The sequence below is a fragment of the Xyrauchen texanus genome, chromosome 22, assembly GCF_025860055.1.
Source record: "Xyrauchen texanus isolate HMW12.3.18 chromosome 22, RBS_HiC_50CHRs, whole genome shotgun sequence".
Classification (NCBI taxonomy): Eukaryota; Metazoa; Chordata; class Actinopteri; order Cypriniformes; family Catostomidae; genus Xyrauchen; species Xyrauchen texanus.
In genome coordinates this window covers 31301722-31323072 of record NC_068297.1, presented here as the reverse complement: position 1 = coordinate 31323072, position 21351 = coordinate 31301722, and positions in this window count along the sequence as shown.

Genomic DNA, 21351 nt, shown 5'->3' with positions numbered 1-21351 from the left:
TCTCCGGTGAACACTTGTTATCAGACCGGACATGATGCAAGTGTAAAAAGGGTCTATTCAGATGGTTATGTGAATGGAACTGCTTTCCACCATTGAGAGGTAAGGATAAGAAATTTCTTGACCACATTTAAAATGTTTGGTACTCGTTATTGAATTCTGCTGTCTGCCACACAAATTTCACTCTAGCTGTTCAAACATGCATTTAGTTACAAAATAGTATCATCAAAAATGCATAGCCTGATACTCTGTGTCAAACTCCTTGTCATAGTTCTCATATATTTCATTTTAGACATTTCTCCATTTCATCACGTCAGAGCTTTATAAGAGTTGTTGATCACTCCCAATTCATACCGAGTCCCAAGTCCCAGCCAACCCAAGTTCTATCAGATAACCAGTTTCACGCATGATACTGAGATAATACTCCTTCACTATATGGCAGACATGCTAATCTCCATCACGGCTATCTGAAGCAGATCCCCTAATAGACTTTACCTGGCCAATAAAATGAGGTGGGGAGAGGTTAACCACTATGCAGGCTTATGGCACTGTGTTGTATTAATGCAATATTCCCAGGCACCCTGTTGATAGATATGGTACATGGTCTGATGGTCTCTTTCTTGTAGTTAATGGAACCGATTGGGCTTGTGGTGAAACTGTTTGATTCTTCTGCCTTGGTTTCATTTTGTGTGTGTGAAGATTTGGACCACCCACAATGAAAGTCATTGTGTTTAAAATGTATAATATAAGTGTAAAATTTGTATTTGTATCATGGTTGCTATAATTATCTACAGTCATAATTCTACAGTCAACTTCACTGCATGAAAGAGGCAGAAAGTGTCCTAACCCAATCACCCCCAAAAGAAGGTCAAGTTCTCTCCAAATTATTTGCATTAATCCTAAACTTACTTTACTTGACTTAAAGGTCAACAGGCTAAATCTCAGTAACTGTAAGGTTCTCTTACGAGAGGTTCTCTCGTATTGCGTAAGCTAGCTTACGCTACGGGAAAGATTCATCTTTTCTGAGATATTGAAGCCAAAAAATTATCCTTAATTTTGTATCATTTGTCAACGTAGTGCAGCAACTGCAGACCTTGAGCGGGCTAGCTAGCGAGCTCATTGGTTGCTCTGCGGCAACTGCTGCAGCCTATAGAGCGAACTTGGGCTGAACTTGCGTCCAATGAGAGGCGTCCATGCGCTACTGCATCAAAGCCCGCCAAAATGGGCGTGGCTAGAGTGCATATAAGCGTAGTTCGTGAGGCTGGAACCCTGATTTTCATCTCTTCAGCGAAGCTCTTCGCATCTCTGAACTGGAAGCCGCGTCGCCGTTCGAGGGGCATCTAGCAAGCTTGGACAGTGCTCGAAGAAGCCGGCCGTCTCCGCCACCTTCAGCCATCCTGCGAGCTACGCCATCCGGCGACGTATCCTTTTTTAGAGCAAGCTAGTTCTTAACGAACTTCACAAAAGAGTAACGAGTGTCTTCTTTTAAGATGCCTCGCACCACTTGCGCTTCATGCCACGCCCCTCTCAGCGCCGGAGACCGCCACATCATCTGCGCTCTCTGCCTGGGACTGGGGCATGCAGAGCTCGCCCTCGCTGAAGGCGGATGCGACCTCTGCGAGGAGCTTCCGATGTCGACCCTGCGGGCTCGACTCGGCGCTCAGAACCGAGCCGCCGCGCCGCCTTCCGTTCCGCCGCGCAGGAAAAAGCGACGCTCCCAAAGGCTACCAGAACCGGTGATAGAAGCGACTGCCTCGCCAGAGCCTCTCCCTCGAGCATCGCTCTCACCCTCCCCGCCCTCCTGGGACGCGCAGTTGCCGCCCAGCAGCCACACTGCGGCCATCTCGGAGGACGAGGCGGAGGATAAGGGCTGTTCCATCATGGCTTCGGACAGCGAGGAGTGGTCAGGCTCCCACGCCTCCTCCTCGGCCCAGGAATCCAGCAGGACCCGCGCCGGAGTCGAAGGGGAACTAACACGCCTCCTCACACAGGCCGTCGACCGCCTCGGGCTCGAGTGGTCACCGCCCCCTGAGCAGGCTCCCAACAGACTCGACGGCTGCTTTCTTCAGAGCCGTCGCCGCGCAACACCCGCGGCCCGGGCCGCTCCCTTCCTGCTAGAACTCCACACTGAGCTTGCAAAGTCGTGGAACGCACCTTTCTCGGCCAGGATCCGTTCCCACGTCTCCACCCCTCTCGCTTCAGTGGATGGCGCCACCGAGAAGGGCTACTCCTCCATCCCCCCGGTCGAGGATTCGGTAGCAGCACACTTTTGCCCGCCCTCCGCGAGATGGCGGTCTAAGCCAGTGCTCCCGTCTAAGGCCTGCAGAGCGACTTCCGCCTATGTTGGCCGCGCCTATTCCGCCGCCGGCCAAGCCGCATCTGCTCTGCACTCCATGGCCATCTTACAGATCCTCCAAGTGGACCTTCTTCGGGAGTGGGATGAGAAAGGCAGGCACCCAGAGGCTGTTACAGATCTAAGAAGCTGACGGACCTCGCCCTTAGCGCCACCAAAGCTGCAGCCCAAGCTCTAGGGAAGTGCATGGCCTCGCTGACTGTGACCGAGACACCTGTGGCTAACGCTAGCCAACATGGGAGAAGCAGAGCTCCCACGTTCCTCAACACACCGCTCTCTCCGACCGGTCTCTTCGGCTCCGCGGTGAGTGGCATTGTTGACCGCTTTTCAGAAGTCCAGAAAGCCACCCAAGCCATGAACCTCTTCCTGCCGCGTCGCGCTAGCTCCTCTGCAGGCCGCCCACGTTACCAGCCTCCTGCACAAGCCTCTTCACAGCGCCCAGCTCAACAAAGTCAGACTTCTCAGCGTCGACAGGGCGGCCGCCCTCGATCGCGCTCAGACAGCCGCCGCAGTCCCCCTCTCTCAGGCTACTACAGTGGTGGATTCAGCAGCCAACAAGCCGGTGATACTGCCCGCTTGCCTGCACTCAAACGCCGTTTCACGGCGACCCAAAGAAATCTTTGCCTTATGTGTAGAATGTGAGAAAATGTGCTCACAATCCAGTGTTCACCCCTACACACAAGCATTACACTTCCCGTGTTCCTATCAGAGCCCACTCACATAAAGCGGACACAGCCCGCTTGAGTGTTAGAGTCAATAAACGCGCTCACGAATACGTGCGCACGCCCATTCTCTGCCCGCTCTGTCACACGGCCAGCAAACACTTCTCTGTATGTAAGTCCCGTGCCCGTGAATATGCTCGCGCATCACTTAACAGATGTGACTCTTTCCCCATTCACCTCAATCGGGAAGTCACTCACAGAACAGCCTGTCCCTGCTGTCTGCGAGCAGTCATGCATAAGCACAGTAAGCGGCCACACATTCTGTTCAGCGCTGTGTGCAGCAATCAGGGCGATTTGGCCATTCACCCTCTAGCGTTACGCTTCAAAGCGTGGGAAGCTATCCCAGGGATATCCAAATGGGTGTTAAGCACAATAAAACAGGGCTATTTGCTACAGTTCGATCGCCGCCCTCCCCGCTTCAGAGCTGGCTCGAAACTATTGTGAACACGGAAGCAGCCTGTATGCTTCGTTCAGAAATAGCAAACCTTCTGTGCAAAAGGGCCATAGAGAAAGTGCCGCCTTGCTGAGCGAAGTCGGGGTTTTACAGCCGTTATTTTCTTGTTCCCAAGAAAGACGCCGGCCTCAGACCAATATTAGATCTCAAGGGTTTGAACAAGGTGCTTACAAAAAGACCGTTCAAAATGCTTACAATCAGGAAACTCCTCACGCATACGCGCCAGGGGGACTGGTTTATCTCTCTCGATCTGAACGATGCCTACTTTCAGATTCAGATAAATCCCCATCACAGGCCATTCTTGAGATTCGCCTTCGACGGCCAGGTTTATCAATACACCGTCCTTCCGTTCGGCCTGTCTTTAGCACCCCGTACTTTCACGAAGTGCATGGATGCGGCGCTCGCACCCCTGCGGAGTCAGGGCTTGCGAATTCTGAACTATGTGGACGACTGGCTGATTATGGCACAGTCACATACGGAGCTTCTGTCTCACAGAACAGTTCTCCTCAGCCATCTGAAAAGTTTGGGTCTTGCAGTCAATTGGACCAAGAGCTCACTACAGCCCAGTCAGGCAATTTCCTTCCTTGGAATAGAACTAGACTCCGTGGCAATGACGGCTCGCTTATCTACACAGCCAGCGCCGTGTTCAGCGACTAGCCGCGTCCTTTCAGATGAACAGCCTCACGCCTCTGAAAAAATTTCAGAGAGTGCTAGGTTACATGGCCTCAGCCGCAGCAGTACTTCAGCTGGGTTTACTGCGCATGCGCCCGCTTCAGCATTGGCTAAACACCCGCACGTCTCGCCGGGCTTGGGCCACAGGCCGCCAGCCGATCAAGGTGACTCAGACCTGTATTTCAGCTCTGCAGCCCTGGACAGTGGCCGAATGGTATCAGCGGGGAGTGACGATGGGAGCTGTATCTTGCCGAAAAGTCATCTCGACAGACGCGTCCAACACGGGTTGGGGTGCGGTCTGCGAGGGCTCTCCGGTTTTTGGCCTATGGTCAGTTCAGGAAAAGCTCCTTCACATAAATTGTCTGGAAATGATAGTGGTCGAGTACGCGCTTGTGCGCTTTCTCCCGGTCATTCAGGGTCACCACGTCCTGGTCCGTTCGGACAACAGATCTGTGGTATCCTATCTAAACCGTCAGGGCGGTGTCAGATCCAGGAACCTCTTCCATCTGACGAAACGCATACTGAGTTGGTCCCAGTGCCACCTGCGCTCGCTGAGGGCGACGCACGTGCCAGGCCACCTGAACGACGGCCCAGACAGACTGTCCAGAGACAATATTCCTCCAGGGGAATGGTCCCTGCACGCTCAAACAGTCCAGAAGTTATGGCGCATATTCGGCAGAGCAGAGATAGACCTCTTTGCGTCAGAAGAGAACTCTCACTGCCCAATATTTTTCTCGAAGCGAGGACGCGCTGGCCCAGGACTGGCCCAACCGCCCGCTTTACGCCTTCCCTCCCGTCTCGCTATTGCCACAGGTAATGCAGAGGATCAGGAAACGCGCTCTCGGTGCTCCTCATAGCCCCGCGTTGGGAGAATCAGACATGGTTTCCGGAGCTTACGCAGCTGTCACTGACAGCGCCGTGGCCCATCCCAGTGAGAGCAGATCTCCTCTCTCAAGCTCGCGGCACGATCTGGCATCCCCACCCAGAGCGCTGGGCTGCACGCGTGGGTGATCAACGACTACCCATCGCTCTGCCAGAAGGGGTAATAAACACCATCATACACGCTAGAGCCCCTTCCATGAGAAGACTCTATGCGTCAAAATGGTCTGTGTTTTCAAAATGGTGCACCGACAGAGACCTGGACCCACGGACATGTGGGGTGTCGTCGCTGCTCGTGTTTTTACAAGAGCTGCTGGATAAGGGCAGATCCCCATCCACGCTCAAAGTGTATGTGGCGGCCGTCGCGGCGTTCGCTGAACCCCTGCACGGCCAGTCACTGGGAAAAACGAGCTGGTCATCCGCTTCCTCAAGGGAGCTAGAAGGATGAACCCCCGCGCCCTCATCGGTTCCTATCTGGGATCTTTCTATAGTTCTCGAAACTATGAAAGCCCCCCCTTTCGAACCGCTTCAATCCGTGGATTTGAAATACCTTTCACTCAGAACCGTTTTTCTGACTGCCCTGTCATCAGTCAAACGTGTGGGAGACCTTCACGCACTGTCTGTCAGCGCTGCGTGTCTTGAGTTTGGACCAAGTGACTCCAAGGTCATTTTAAAGCCTAGACACGGCTATGTTCCCAAGGTGATCGGTACTCCTTTCAGAGCACAGGTCATTTCCCTATCGGCACTGCCAGCATCCAATAGCGAACGCGACGCCAATCTCCTTTGCCCAGTCAGAGCACTGAGATTGTATACTGCGCGCTCCGCCTCTTTCAGACGCTCTGAGCAGCTTTTCGTTTCGTTCGGAGGGCGCACCAAAGGTCTCGCTGCCTCGAAACAGACACTGTCTAGATGGATAGTGGACGCTATTGCTGCCGCATATGCGTCAAAAGACCTGCCATGCCCGTTGGGCATTAGGGCTCACTCCACTAGAGGCATGGCCTCATCGTGGACATGGTCCAGCGGGATTTCCATTCACGACATATGTGTGGCAGCGGGCTGGGCTTCCCCCTCCACCTTTGTCAGATTTTACAATCTGGAAGTGCCCGCCCTGCAGGCAAAACTACTAGCGGTTTAATCACGCTACAGCTCCCCTGGTGAGCTGCACTGATGGGACTCATTCCACACAGACCGGCACCGCCGCTCTGTCGCTCCCTTCCCACTATGTGCTTATGTATTACACACACACTGGCCCGCACTCTTGCCGGCCAAATATTATTTCCCCACTCACAAGGGCTCCCCGGGTCCCCCACCCCGGGGCTCATGCAGTGGATGCTTGGCACGCACGGCGTTGACAATGGGTTCCCGTGAGCGTAAGCTAGCTTACGCATACGAGAGAACCTCTCGTAAGAGAACGAATCGGTTACCTAACGTAACCTCGGTTCTCTCTAGATGAGGGAACGAGTATTGCGTAGCCGGCCGTGCTTCGCGCCACGAGCGACTTTCGCTTCATTCAATGAAAACCAGGGTTCCAGCCTACGAACTACGCTTATATGCACTCTAGCCACGCCCATTTTGGCGGGCTTTGATGCAGTAGCGCGCGGACGCCTCTCATTGGACGCGAGTTCGCCCAAGTTCGTCTATAGGCTGCAGCAGTTGCCGCAAAGCAACCAATGAGCTCGCTAGCTAGCCCGCTCAAGGTCTGCAGTTGCTGCACTGCGTTGACAAATGATACAAAATTAAGGATAATTTTTTGGCTTCAATATCTCAGAAAAGATGAATCTTTCCCGTAGCGTAAGCTAGCTTACGCAATACTCGTTCCATCATCTAGAGAGAACCAAGGTTACGTTAGGTAACCGATTCGTTTTGAGGTAAACTTCCAATTATACAAATGTGTGTTTTCTCTATCAGTGGTTTTGTATGTTTTTTTAAACACAAAAAACTCTCTTGAAATAATTTTTATTTAATTTATTTTAATTCATTATTATTAATTAATAATATGTATTTATTCATGTTGAATTTTGTACTCCAATCCTGATTTTTAATTATTATTATTTTAAGACTTGTTGATTTTATTTTCACACTCTCACTAGTTTAATTTGTCTATTAACAATGTTCAAAAGTGTATGTACATGTCTACATCACATGAAGTTTATGACAATTTTCTTCATGAAAATTCCCACCACAGTGTAATTTTTATCACATCTCAAATTCTGTTAGATGGAATTCTGTTGTGGAAATGATGATGATGGAAATGGCATTGGTAACATTTTTTAAATAAAATGACGAACTTCTTTGTCTTGTTAATTAAACAATTTAAAAAATTTTTTTTGTTTTACATAATTTGTCACAATTATGGCTTGATTGGATGTGACACCCAATAAAAATATTCTGGTCACAAGTTACGTTGACCTTGATTTTTCTTCAAACATCAATAAAACTAAAATAACACTTTTGTTGACTTGCTAAACTTAATTAGTGGAAAATTGTTTGGTGTGGTGGAAACACACCACAATCGTGTGACAATTGTAATTTTTGAAAATGTTATATTGAATATAGTTTCCGCATATTTAACTCTTTGCTTATATTATCATAGTTTTGAAAGTAATAATTTGTAATTTTAGAATTAATTTTCATAGTTCAACTTTGTGCGACCCTGGGTCCACGTGTGTGGACGTTGTATTTTGGCTTTGCTATATGCAACGCATAATTTAAATTAATTAAAACTGACTCAGTACTGTTCATAAGACTCCACACTGTCAGTTAAGGGTTAAAAATCTGGTGCACCAAGTCACGAGATATAACAGCATAACGTTGATTTCCAGGAAGCGCTAATACGTGCACAGCTCCAACAAAAGTGCCTCTGGTAAGAAACCCTATTACGTAAACTGTTTGGTTGTAAAGAATAACTAGTCTCTAATTTCGTTTGATATGGCATTATAAAAAAATCCATTAATTTTTCACACATCAGCGCGCTAATAAACATGAAGTCCACATATGTGAAAATTTTTTATAATTTTCCCTAAAAAAAAACTACAAAAAAACATGTTAGTTATTTTGAATCAACTGTAACATGAAGAGAATATTTCACATGAAAAAAAGCAAATGGCAGATAAACAAAAGAAAAATTAAACTGATCAACCTCAGCATCTCCCTTCTCTGTAACCACTTAAATTCCTCTTGTTACTGCAACTACTGCTATCAAAAACAAACATATAAAGTTAACATTTGCATGTTAACATTTCTCCCCTACGGAAGACCAACAGATGACCCAGATCCACTGATATACTTAACGAGATGTCAAGCTTTCCTTGCTTTACACCCATTGGCTAACACTGATATCTTGGCCACTTTCAGGATAGTTCTCTATGGCACTGCACAAGACGGTTGGGAAGTAGCAAGAACTTCAGTAACAACATTGAGTGAGATTTAGGCTGCTTTTCACACCGCATTTGTCTCCAAGGACAATGAAGATGAGCTTGCTGAGCGAGTTCGTACTAGACTCCAGGGAGAGAGAGAGTCAATCATATGTTTTTCATTTATATACAGAGCCCTTTGTAAAAAGTGGAAAGCCACCCCAACTGAAACTAAAATTGATAAGATTATCCTCAAGAACATAGAGCCATACCTTGCCTGCCAACTGCGCAGCCACGTAAAGACAGTTGCTGAAATGGTTAGAGACCACGAACAGCAGAAACAATAAGATTGTAGAATGGGCTTAAAACATGAACATGTAATGCTTCAAGGGTATGTCAACATTAAAGGCATCTCTGCTGACCCCAGAAGTGGAAGCTTTTCGTTCCTACCCAGTACCACAGACATCAAAGAGGTCCAGCGTTTTATAGGTCTAGCCAGGTGGTACCTCAGGTCATCATCGTGTCAACAAGATTTGAACGACTAAAACACTGTTTTATATCACCACCTGTCCTGGGGCATCTCAACCTCAAAGTCCCCTTTACTGTGCATCCAGATGCCTGTGATATTGGTCTGGGAGCAGTCCTGACACAGAGAAAGTGACAAGGCACTGAGGAGGTTATTGCATATGCAAGCAGAAGCCTGAACAAAGCAGAAACCAATTACTCAGCAACAGAAAAGGAGTGTTTGATTGTAATTTGGGCTCTAGAAAGTGGCGACATTATCTAGAGCACAAGTTGTTCACTGTCGTGATTGACCATTCTGCACTACAATTGGTAATATCCTCCACTAAAGCCTCAATATCACAAGGGAAAACTGTATGTAGAACCAAATGCTCTCTCTCAGATCCCCTTCAAAGCTGGTTGTAATCTGTTCTTCAGCCAAAAGGAGGTACGCTCAGATCCCCGTCAGAGCTAGTTGTAATCTGTTCTTTAGCCAAAAGGAGGTACCAGAACTTCCAGTCTCTGTGTTGTTCCCCCCAGAACAAATCTACAAAGACCATGCAATTATAAAGATATTCCAATCTTTGGCAGAGGTTAATGAAATTGTTAAGGATGACTACGAAGTTGTTGAGGACAAACACTACCACAAAACCCTCCTCAAGTCAAGTCAAGTCAAGTGGTTTTTATTGTCGTTTCAACCATATACAATTAGTACAGTACACAGCGAAACGAGACAACGTTCCTCCAGGACCATGGTGCTACATAAAAACAACATAGGACAAACACAGGACCACATGAGACTACACAACTAAATAAAATACCTATATAAAATACCTATATATACCTATATAATGTGCACGTGCAAACATGTGCAAAAAGTAAAGGACAGTACAAGAAATTTCTGACAATGAACAAGACAATAGGCACAGTGAGAGACAGTGCAGCGCCGACCAGTACACAGTAGTGCAAAAAGAAGACGGTTTCTAAAAACGTAAACATAACATACTATGAGATAGTGTTCTATGCACATAGCAGTTATTGAGGTAGCAGACAGTTGCCTGCCTCTCCTGCCTGATGGCCTGGTCCATTATCGTGTCTACATCCCGAACACTATTGTTCCCCAACTTCTACAACACTACCATGCCAGCCCCATGAGTTGTCATGTTGGGATTTACAAAACCTACAAGAGACTTCATAAGGTAGCTTTCTGGACAGGGATGTGGACGGATGTTAAGCAATTCATAAAGAGATGTGTTAAATGCCAGACAGTGAAGGATGTCGACCGAAAACCTATGGGAAAAATACAACAACCATTGTAACACATCCTAATGAAATGCTGGGAGTTGATATAATGCCCCGCAACACCAATCAAAACGAATACCTGTTGGTATTTGTTGACTACTTTACATGCTGGGTAGAGTTATTTCCCATGCAAAAAGCTACAGCAGGAAATGTTTCATCTATCCACAGAAAGGAGAATCTGACAAGATGGGGTGCTCCTGATTTCATTTTGTCCGACAGAGGCTGTCAGTTCATATAATCTATATTCAAAGAAATATGAGAAAACTGTGTGTAATATCAAAACTGATCACAGCATACCACCCTCACACAAATATGACTGAGAGAGTAAACTGTACCATCAAATGTATGATCATTGATGTCAATGATAACCATTAAAAAAATGGGATCAATATCTTCCAGAACCCTGAAACGCTATCAATTCTGCTGTACAGGAGACTATTGGAATGACCCCTGCAGAACTACAGCTCGGAAGAAAGCTGCAAGATCCTATGGACAAAATTTTGCATGGTTGAAAGCTTTCTTCAGATGACTCCACTTATGATATTATTTATCACATCACCCAACTGCAACAATAAGCTAAGAAAAGCAGCAGAAAGGCTAAGATGGAAAATTAAGGAGTTATAACAACAACAGAACAGACAAATCATTCAAAGAATGTCCTTGGACAGAGGGCCCTCTGCCCTGGGTCGCTGTGTTTGTAGTAACCCCTCCCCACCTTTGGGTAGGGTCTACCATGACGCCATTCCACACAATGTGCTTCCGCTGCTATCCGGTAAGACCGTGTGTGTATTCCACCTAAACCACCCCCCCTCTCTCGGGGCCGGGTGTGGTCTCCTTGGTGTCACCCCCCAGCTTGGACCATATATCTGGCCCCCAGCCAAACGATTTCATTCTTTTTACAGGGGAGAATAATAGAGAGAAGGCACCGGCTGGGCCAGCCAGTCCTTATACTTCTGAGCAGTTAGCCGTTCCCCTAGGTGCAGGGAACCGCTTCATGCCTGCCATTGTGTTGGGGGTAGTTATGCGACGGCTTGCTGCGCTGGCTACGAGGCACACAGAGGTTTTCCCATCTCGCACCACCAGTCTGCGTAACTCGGTTCAGCTCTGTTGCGTTTTCCATGGGGACCCCTAGTGTCAATTCATCGACACAACGTCGAGTGAGTGACAGACGGGGAACGTCTCGGTTACTGACGTAACCTCCATTCCCTGATGGAGGGAACGAGACATGTCCCGCCAGCCACAATACTGAACCATCCGCTGAAAGTGCCAGATCTTTGGCTCGGCTCCTCAGTGCGATACCTGATGTGTATTTGCAGCGTCACTCCTTTTATAACCGTATGTCTGGGGGAGTGGCATGCAAATTCCACACGCCAATTCTCATTGGCCTTTTCTCAAAATCAGAGATGTCTGAGCTCCGCAGGAGTGACCCCTAGTGTCAACTCATCGACGCAACGTTTCGTCAGTAACCGAGACATTTTATTACCTTATGTATTCTTATTCCCAAAGTATTTATTTCTTTGTTCAATAAACCCAGTTTTTAAACTCTAGCATTATTTGAGTTTGAATATGTGTGCAGTATGGGTGCATTATACTGCCATTTAGCAGTAAGACATTGCAGTAATTTTTTGAGCCATCAGAGTCTACAGATATTTGGAATAGGTGAATATAGCTATGTGAAAGCTTATCTAAATATTACAATCAGCAAATCTGAGGTGAAAATAGTTGGCCAGATTTGTGAAAGTGTGTGTAGGGTAGAAAGTTATGGAGAATATGGAGAATGATATAGCTCAGTGGGTAAAAATGAGGAGAGAGAATTGGTAAATAGTCTCCCATGAGGAGAGGGTATACATGCTATTTAAGACAGATATAAAGAGGATTTGAGATTTTGCTAATGTGTGTGTTTGAGAAAGAAATGAGAGCATATGGACAGAATTGTGGAAACACCTTTATATCTATCAAAGATAACATTTAAGAAAACACACAGCAGACTTGTTGATGCAAGTAAAGTGAATACTAAAATGCTTTTTACATGATATGCATCCGATTAATGCAAATTTGTTGATTAAATTTGATTCCTTTCCAGACAGATTTTCTTCTTGCGTTAAAAAGCTTGCGCAAACAAATGTAACCAAATGGTAAGTGTCTTGACTTTTAAAATTGTTTTGTTTTTTAATTGACAGGGCGATATGAAATCGTGGCACACTTGCATGAGATACAAATAAAAAAATTCTTTAAAAAAATAGTAAGATGCAGTGCAGTTATCAACTATATCTCTCTAGTTCATGATTACATAGAAAAACAATTAAAAATAAAACAAAAAAACAGTGCAGATGGTCGAAAATACATCGGGTGTGAATTATGGAGTCCACATGACTACTATTAAGAAAGTAGACAGTCTGAGATAAAGGGCATGCTGGTGTGCCAGATGTGCATGTGTCTCACATGAGAGGGGTCCATAATTAAACTCCACACACTCAATAACTTTACAGATTCTGTGCTGCCAGCATTTTCCCCTTTGCTTTGCCATGGTGCCTTTGGATTGGGGTGGTGTTGTTGGCATGACTCTCTGGCTAACTGCTGAGCTATGTCGCAGAATTCAAGTGGAAACTGGTGGCGTAATGTCTGTGTTTCCTCTTCACACTCTCTGGGAGATCACACATGAGGATACGAAAAGGGGCTTTTCCAGTTCTCACCCCTAACATCTAAATAATAATAAAAAAAAGAAGAACGCTTCTGTTTGGAAAATGTTCCAAGCATTGATTTAACTTGAAAATCTTTCATCTTTATACAACTGCAGTGAACCGACAGAGATTTTTTGTTTGTTTTTTTTTTGGAGCCATGGGCCACATATTTACAGACAGTGACAGATATTGTGCCACGTCAGATAAGTTTGCAAAATCATGAAGAGCCTTGTGCACATTTTTGGCTAAATGGACACAAATGTTGTCAGAATGTTAAAGTCACGCTCATGAGCTAAATCTCTGGCAAAGCAACCAATAGCCACTGTCACTGAAAACAAAATGGCACAGAATGTTAAAATATTTTCTGAAATTATTGATGACAAGGGTGAAGAAAAGTAGGTGTCAGCATAATTTAAATGTTCATGTTAATGTTCCCTTTGTTTAGGGTTAATAAAGAAGTTAAATTATGATTAATAAGTTATTTATAACTCCATTAATATACAGTTCCATCCATCCATCCATCGTCAACCGCTTATCCTGTGTACAGGGTCACGGGGGGCTGGAGCCTATCCCAGCTAACATTGGGCGAAAGGCGGGGATTAATATACAGTTATGAAACATAAATAAAAAGGGATAAATAAAACAAATTGCACTTTTGTGCAATACTTACCTAATAGTAAGCATTTTAAATTACTAAAATATATTGCATTATTGTTATAAATACTTAATACATAAATGTATTCATACTTGCAGGATATTAATAAAAAATAAATTGTAGAGTATATATATATATATATATATATATATATATACAGTATATATATATATATTATGAGCAAAATAATGTATTTAATCCATTTTGGAATAAGTCGAAGTGAAGCACTGTGAATACTTTCCGGATGCACTGTATATAATATATATATATATATATATATATATATATATATATATATATATATATATATATATATAGTGAGATTAAAGGAAGGGATTATGTCATTTTGCTGCAACCTGCATTGTGTTTATATTAATTACAGTATTTATTACAGTACACTAACACGTCTTGAATCACTTGTGTTGTCACTTTCCTTGTCATACTGATGTCAAAAGAAGGCATTATAACTTACCTAGTACTAGTAACCTAAAATCAGGTCCCAGGTTTCAGGTTTTTATGCTCATTCACAGGATAATGTAGCCTGATGACCATTATATTATACAAAAATGTATGTACATAGGTTCCAATGTTGGCAAATCCTTAATAAATTCTTCATATGTGTTCACTTTACATGAATGTAGCCAAGTGGATACATTTCATGTAATTTAACTCTGGTCATAAATTGTCCTTGCCCCCTTTAAGACCGGAATTTTGCAAACACTGTCGGAACTGGTGGAGTGGAATGCCCTGACAGAGCCGCAGGAAAGGTGACCGATGGCAGAGCTTTTGGCGGAGCAGTCCAGGGCGGAGCCGGGTAGACAAAAGACCAAGGCGAAGTCAGGGAGGCTGGAGACCAAGGCGGAGCCGGAGGGATGGAGATCCAGGGCAACGCCGCAGGCTCGAGGACCAAGGTGGAGCCGGAGGATAAGAGGCCTGAAGCGGAGCTGGAGGCTTGGAAGACAGAGGCAGAGCCAGTTGGAGTGAGGACCAAGGTGGAGCCAGAGGGACGAGGGACCATGGTGGGGCCGAGGGGCCAAGGAGCCATGGTGGAGCCGATAGGTCGACGGTCTAGGCGGAGTTCTCCCATCTCTGATATGTCTATATTGTGGTGCTAATTCAAACTGATTCAAAAAATAGAATTTAAGTGTGAATCACCATAGTTCGATCGGCTCGCATTATCCCAAAAGCGACCACAGTAATCCACTAGAGGAAGGTCAGCCCGAGTCTGAAAAATTCAGCTGCTAGATCCATTTTGGGTCAGGCTTTCTGTAACAAGGCAGGCAAGGATTAAGTGTACCGCTACCCCGGTTAAGGGGAGCGGCAAATGAAATGCATTCAACACAAAATTCTCCTCCCGGCCCTCCACCGGGGGACAGAGCGGTCTTACCATCTCCGGAGCTAACGTCTTGGTCTCTGGGTCGTCCATCTCAGGAGCGCCTGGGAGCCTTCCGGGTCATCGAGGGGGTCCGTGAGACGGGGGCGTCGGCTTCCTGCAGGGCGCTCGACGCGTGGGCTGAGAGCTGGGCCCAGGTTGAGGCGGAGCAGCCTGTTGTTTCTTCGCAGGGGGATGCCCTCGGCGAGCAGACGGGGCATGGCCCAAGGCGGCAGACATGCGGCGGGGCAGGATCTGGGAGATCGCCTCCGTCTGTTTCTTCACCGCGGAGAACTGCTGGGTAACGTCCTCGTGTCGCCGAAGAGGCCGAACTGGGAGACTGGGGCGTCGAGAAAAATGGGACTGGGGGGGCGTGGCCGTGAACGGCACCCAGACCCCAGGAACCAGTCATCCAACTGCGATGGTTGTGGGGAGGACGGAGGGTTCCAGTCCAAGCCCACGCTGGCGGCGGCCCGGGAAAGCATGTCGGACATCTGAGCGTCAGCCTCAGCCTGGGGATGCTGGCCCGAAGGCGGCAGCCCAGGGGAGTCATCCGCGTCAGATGCCGCGCTCTCCAATGCAGCGGCGAGCTCATCCGCTTCAAGCTCTAGAGGATAGGCAGGCTGGCTGTGAGGTGAGCCGCTGTTGCCTCGAGCACGGACGGGAGTCAACGAGCGTGCTGGGGAATGGGTGGTCCACGGGTCTCTTTTACCCGACGGAGCCGCACCCGCTGCCGCCCCCAAATCGCCTCCAGTGCCACTCGCACCGTCCTCAATCCCGTGGGAAGAAGGAGCAACGTGAGGGGCAGCTGGAGTGGCTTGTTCTCGGTTGAAAACAAGTCGCGATGGCAACGTTGTCATGGTCATGTTCTCGCAGTGAGAACATGAACCATTCACAAATGCAGCCTCGGTGTGATCGCTACCCAGACACACGAGACAACGCTTGTGGCCGTCTGAAACGGAGCGCACTCTACCGCACCCAGGAACTACACAGCGGCGGAATGCCATCTTTATAAAGACGCACCCTGAAAAGGACGTTCAATGCTCGCTGTGTTTGCTCTTTTAGAGGAAATTACTCTTTTTAAATAAATTCACTCTTTTAAGAAACTCTTAAAAACTCAAACTTTTGAGTTTTTATCTGCGCTGTCGAAGCGCCCAGGGGCAACAATGCACAGCCGTGCACAGGATAGGAGAAAGCCGCTGTTATACGCCGTCAAATCCAACAGCATGCAGATCATCAGAGGAATACACGTAAAACTTGTGTGTGTAACTCGCAGCAGAATGCATACATGGCCATCGGCTCCGAAGAAAATTTCTGAATGAACTGTAGTATTTGCCTCGCCTTTATACCCGTATGTCCGGGGGCGGGGTATGCAAATACTGACTGCCAACTTCTCATTGGCTTTTTTTCATAGATCAGAGGTATGTTCGGTGGCTCAAGAGAGACCCCTAGTGTCGCTTCTCCGACACAACGTGGTAAACCAATCATAAAATTAAACTAACACTAACAGGAACGGGGAACTAATCAACACGAATACGTGAATACGTGACACATACGGATCGCATGTGTGGAGGTTGACCACGTTTTGGTGAACATGCAAGGAACTGGGTATGTAAATTTAGTATCTAATCATATCTCATTTAATAATTTATAGGCCAGAGAGTTCTACAAATAATTGAGCGTGTAATGAGAATTGTATTGTTTTAAACTGTTGTACATGTCCTTAAAGCCTGGTTAGAAATACATACAATGCTTTGAGTGATTTAAGCAGATGGTAAATGCATAAAATACTGTGAGTGATTTAAGCATAATGTATAAAATACTGTGAGTGATTTAAGTATGTGTTAAATGCATAACATACTGTGAGTGTTTAAGCATGTGTTAATTGTATAAACTGCTGTGAATGATATAAGCATGTATTAATATGAAGTCTACGGGTAAACTAATGCTCTGTTTGTGTTTTCATTTAACATTAGCCTCCACCGTATTTCATTTATGTATTGTCAGAGTCCTGCCACTTTGGTTTAGTCCTGTTTTCTTCCTTTGTGGCAGGACTCTGGCATTCTATTCATTGTGTATGTTTTGTCTTGTCTCGTTTTTGTGAGTACATTTGGCTTTGTTTTGTTTATCATCGCTGTGTGAACTTGTGTCTGTTATAGTTGTGTTATGTTTGGCACACACATGCCTTGTTCCCTCATTTCTCTCCCTTGTTTAGTCCTTGTTGTGTTAATCGGTTTCACCTGATCCTCATGTGCTTTTTTCTACAGCATATACTGCTTTTTTCCCTCATATCTTTGCTCGATTGTTTGCTTGTATTGATCTTCTCTTCTCCCAGTCAGCCTGTCGGTCCCTGTCATATTTTTTTTTTTGTTTGTCATGTTTTCTCCATTGTGTGAGTTTTTGTTTGTATTTTATGTTTCTTTAATAAAGCCTTTTTGCCTACTAACTCTTGCAAACGGTCCTTACCAAGAACATTTTGTGACATGTATCCCATTTTTTGTTGTATTTTCTTTCCGCTTTTCTTTTTTTTCTTCTTTTTATATGGTTAGTGTTTATGTACAGGGTTTATAATATGGCCCCATAGACGGTTGAGTTTTTCCTTTTTAATTAACAGCAGACAGAATAAAATGCCAATAGATATTTTTGTATCCTGTGGTGATTATTTTCTAATTAAGATATACTTTCATTTGTTAATAATGTAAAATAAGTGCTAATAAGCATGTATAAAAATGGTAGTGCTAAAATGGCTCATTGTTTGGCAGGTTTTTCATAAATGTTGTTATAACCTCATAGCAATGATTTATAATGCATTTTAAATGACTTATTAGTCATTAATAAATTCCTTTATAAATGTTCCTGAAATAGTTCACAAAAAATGACCATTATGTTATCATTAACTCATGTCCCAACCCTATTTGACTTTCTTCTGTGAAGAACAAAAGGAGATGTTTAGCAGAATGATGACTCTGCTCTTTTCCATACAATGAATGCAGTTAGTAGCCAGTTGCAATTCTAAAATAATAATAATAATAAGAAGAAGAAGAAGAAAAAACAGAAAAAGAGTTGATCCAAATAATGTGCTATATTGCAAATCATCTGAAGCCATATGATAGCTTTTTAACAACTTAAATTGTAATCACTAAAAATCTTAACTTTAGCCATAGCTCTGAAATGAGTGCTTAAGCAAATTCAAATGTGGCTCGTTGCAGTTAGGTTATGAGACACGTGTGAACCAATCTGCATCTTGAAGCATCAGGTATTAACATATCAAGCGTATTTTTAAATTATATTTAAATTAAATTAAATTAAACTGAATAAAATTTTTTGTTAATTTAATTTGAAGAAATGGTAGCTTTTTATAAATACATAAATAAATAAAGGTGCTCAGAACAGCATGGCAGTCTCTAGACTGATCTCTTGAGCGAAGTGCACTGATGATAAGTGAAGTGTTGGTTGGGGGAAAAAGGGGGGTTTGGGAAGGCATGAAGGTGATTGTTACAATCCCCTGTTGTCTTCCCTACGCTCTCTGTCTCACTAGTCACGTTAATGTCACGTTTCCTTGTTGTCTGCTCCGTGTTTTCCGTTTCACCCGTCACCGATCCCGTTCCATGTCACGTTTTCCCTGTTGTCCGCCCTGAGTCTCACTGTCCGTGTGTAAACTTCACTTCCCGTCTTTCCCGGCGCTGTCACAGCTTTATTGTCCGCACCTGTTCGTTATTTTGTTATCACCGTGTCTGTCCATATAAACCCCGCTGTTTTCCCCTTCCCCTGTCGATCGTTGAGGTTTCATGTTTTCGCTTATGTCGTTTATGACTCTCTCTCTCTGTTCGTGTTCCTTGCCAGTTTGTCTGTTCTTCCGTGGTTACCCTTATGTCGTTTCAGGTTTACCCTACCCTCCGTGGATGTGCGCTGCCCAGTCACTCCTGCACCCCTCCTGTGTTCCAGCCTGTATTTTAGTTTCCTTTTCCAATCGTGGACCTTTTACTTTGTTCCTGAGCTTGTTTGTTTTTATCAAGACACTAATAAAGCCGCACTTGGATCCAAACCACTTGTCTGCCTCCTCCTGTCCCTCACAAGTCATTACAGTGATGCAATTTTTATTTTTAGGTTACCTACAGTATTCCTATAATGATACACCTAGGGTTGGGAGCCAAGAATTGGTTCTTGTGCAGAACTAGTTCCAAATTTTACAAAATACCGAAACCACTTGATTTTCATGAGTTTTGGCTAACATTGTACTTACTGCCTGACTGTTTATACGACAATGTGTAGTTAAAGATATTCAAGAATCAGGGCTCCAGACTGTGACCATTTTTCCTAACAGTGAAATTAATCTTTGCAAGTGGTCACACCGGTGCGACTAAAAAGTTGACGACACTCTGATTGTGCGCTGCCGTTTTTTGTTGCGCATAAGAAATGACAAATGGCAAACGTTCCAAAAGTGAAAGAAACAGCTCAGTCAGTGCAGCTAAAGACTCAATGGACAGATCATCGCAGAGACGTACATTTACACTTGGACTGGTCTCGAGTGCTGAGATCATTATAACAGTGCTGCAAAAAGCGCAGACTGGGTCACAGATTCTGCGTTGATTATTTGTATAAAACCTTTATGAAAACCCATAATGTGTCAAGGATTAAACTAGTTTAAAACAGTGTTAAATGGCCCCATAGCTAAAACTATGGATACAATGGAACTTTCTTTCTGTGAAAAATATATTCTAATGCTCTCAGATTGCAGAAAAAGGCTTTGTTTGTCTTCAGATGACTGTATTTTAATAAGCAAGATCCTGGTGTAAAAGTAGCAGTGAAAGAAAAAGAAGGTATATTTTCCGTAAAACAGAGTTTTTGTCCTAACCTGCCATGACAGGGCATTCTATTTTTGGATTGGTTTCTATTTTCTGCAACTTCATGCTGGGCAACCCAGTCAACAATGGGTCTAAAATCCTTCTCATAACAGTAGGATATATTAAATCCGGAGTGTCATTAGCCGGATCAAAACAAATTTATTTTCGCTGAGGATGTCACAGACACAGAATGTTGTGTTTGAGGTCTCGTTTTCTTCAACCGGAGCTCTGTCATTGTCACAATTCACTGTTGTCTGCCCTGTGTTTCTCCCCTGTCATCTGTTCCCAGACTACACTTCCCATAATTCCCTGCCCTCATCACTGCCAACTGTCTTTCATTGTCCTCACCTGTATTTCATTAAGTCATTATCCATTGTGCATATAATGCCCTGTATTTTGCTTGTTCTTGGTCAGTGGTTGTATGTGTTTAGACCACCTGTGTTTGCCCAGTGCCCTTTGTAGATGTTTTCTTCCTGTTCTTGTTTTACCATTGTGGATGTTTTATTTTGTACTTGTTTATTATTATTTTTCATTAAAATCCTTAGCTGCACCTAGATTCAGCTCTCTTGAATTCTTCCCAGTGTTGTGCCTCATGTATTCAGATACAAGACAAAGGCAGGCCTAACACAGTCGTAAAGCCTGACTGAGGCCCGTTTATGTGTGATAAATCTTGCTGATAAAAACCATGCCAAAATCAAACAAAGGGAGTACAAAACCGACTACAAATCCCAAGAAGCTTTGCTCACTTTACAACTGTGAAATTCCAAAGAATCAAACTCTCAACTCCTATTGGATGAGGCACTCAACAGAACGCACACCAACTATGATGACATCAAGAGTAGAAATACCTAGAAAATCATTCTGTACCTTGCTTCCAGTGACTTTGCTCGCCGTGCATAGACGCAGTTAATCGCTGCTCTCAGGTGTTGCCTCGTTGCACAAGGAAGTAACGTGCAACTTGAAACTGCGGCCATACAATCTCCATCTTGCTGGACGAGTTGAGATTACACCGAACACTTTATTGGATCTGAAGGAAACCGCAGAGTAATCCGCATCTTCATCCGTTTGCCTGCAGAAGTGAAGAAAGAAGGATCCCCTTCCCTCTTCAATCAAGTTGATGTCGCTGATTTGTCCGCCAGCCCACCGAGAATTAGCAGCTGCCTGCCGACAGAGCGAGGAAATGGCCTCCCGTCATCACCTGAGCCTCGAAGAAACGACGATGGACACACGTTCTACATGTGTCCTCACGCGATCCAAGTAAGAGGTTAATGTCTGGGTACAGATAGAATATTTAGGTGTTGTATTCTTGTAGATCAAGTTTATTGTTTGTACAGTTTACGGACCGCCGAGTCCGCTCATTGTTGCTAATAATACTCAAGCTATTGATGTAACAAACTGTTATCACTAGTTTGCTGTGTTGTAATCCAACCACCTTGGAATGTTGTGTATTTACGCCATCGCGGATGAGACCGGCACACTGTGTATCCATTAAAGAACCAATGGCCACGGGACGGGTTACGCGTTCACCGCGAGCCGTTCACCGCATTTCTGAGTGATAAACTAACA